Here is a 1,545-nt window from a genome sequence, read left to right on the forward strand (position 1 = left end):
TCAACATTCAGAAAACTAAGATCATGACATCTGGTCCCATCATTTCATGGCAAATAGATGGGGAAACAGTGGAAACAGTGACAAACTTGATTTTGGGGGGGTTCCGAAATCACTGCAGATGGTGACTGCAGCCATAAAATTAAAAGATACTTGCTCCTTGGAAGAAAAGCTATGACCAACCTAGACAGCATGCTAAAAAGCAGAGACAATTCTTTGCCAAAAAAGGTCTGTCTAGTCAAAGCTGTGGTTTTTCCAGTAGACATGTATGGATGTGAGAGTTGAACTATAAAGAAAGCTGATCGCCGAAGAATTGATGCTTTTGAACTGTGGTGTTGGAGGAGACTCTTGAGAGTCCCTAGGACAGCAAGGAGATCCAACCAGTCCGTCCTAAAGGAAATCAGACCTGAATATTCATTGGAAGGACTGATGCTGAAGCTGAAACTCCAATACTTTGGCCACCTGATGCAAAGAACTGACTCTTTGAAAAGACCTTGATGCTGGGAAAGATTGAAGGCGGGAGGAGAAGGGGACAACACAGGATGAGATAGTTGGATGGCATCACCCACTCAATGGATGTGAGTTTGAGTAAACTCCTGGAGTTAGTGATGTACAGGGAGGCCTAGCGTGCGGTAGTCCATGGGGTTGCAAAGAGTTGGATACAACAGGGCAACTGAACTGACTGAACTGAAGGAGACAAAAGACATGTATCAAAATACCAGTATTTTTCACACATATAGAAGAAAAAATTTTCAGTGCATATGTAAACAAAAGACCCCCAAAATCCAACTGGGGAGGAAGACTGAGGGTGGGTTTGTGAACTTGACTGTGAAGGAAGTGATGTCATTACTCCCACCTCATCTCATTCCTGCCTCAAAGAATAAAAAGGAAAGAAAGAAAATCTAACAACTAACCTCTCCAGAAAAGGTCATGTGGTTTAGACTTGATTTCCTCTCCTTTGGGGGCTTCCATGATAGTTCAGTTGGTAAAGAATCCGCAAGCAATGCGGGAGACCCCTGTTCTATTCCTGGATCGGAAAGATCTGCTGGAGAAGGGATAGGCTACCCACTCCAGTATTCTTGGGTCTCCCTTGTGGCTCAGCTGGTAAAGAATCTGCCCTCAATGCAGGAGACATGGTTTCAATCCCTGGGTTAAGAAGATCCCCTGGAGAAGGGAAAGGCTACCCACTCCAGTATTCTGGCCTGGAGAATTCCATGGACTGTATATTCCATGGGGTCACAAAGAGCTGGACACGCCTGAGCAACTTTCATGCCACTTTGTTTTTTCTCTTTTTATCAACTTAACCCATAACAGGATGGGTGTAACACCCTGCTCCATTTTCAGTTTCAAAATAGACGTGTTTTCTCAAAACCAAACACAGGAGGGGCTCAGGAAACAAGCGAGGACAGCTGAGAAATTGTTTCCTGGCTGCAGAATACACACAAAGTACACTCCTAAAATTTACTTATACGTACTTTCTTGTTGACTAGAAAGAGCAATAAGTCCCCCAGCACAGTGCCCACACTTTGGGAGGGGAGGCAGGAGAGT

Source organism: Bos javanicus, chromosome 3, assembly GCF_032452875.1.
Source record: "Bos javanicus breed banteng chromosome 3, ARS-OSU_banteng_1.0, whole genome shotgun sequence".
In the NCBI taxonomy this organism is placed as follows: Eukaryota; Metazoa; Chordata; class Mammalia; order Artiodactyla; family Bovidae; genus Bos; species Bos javanicus.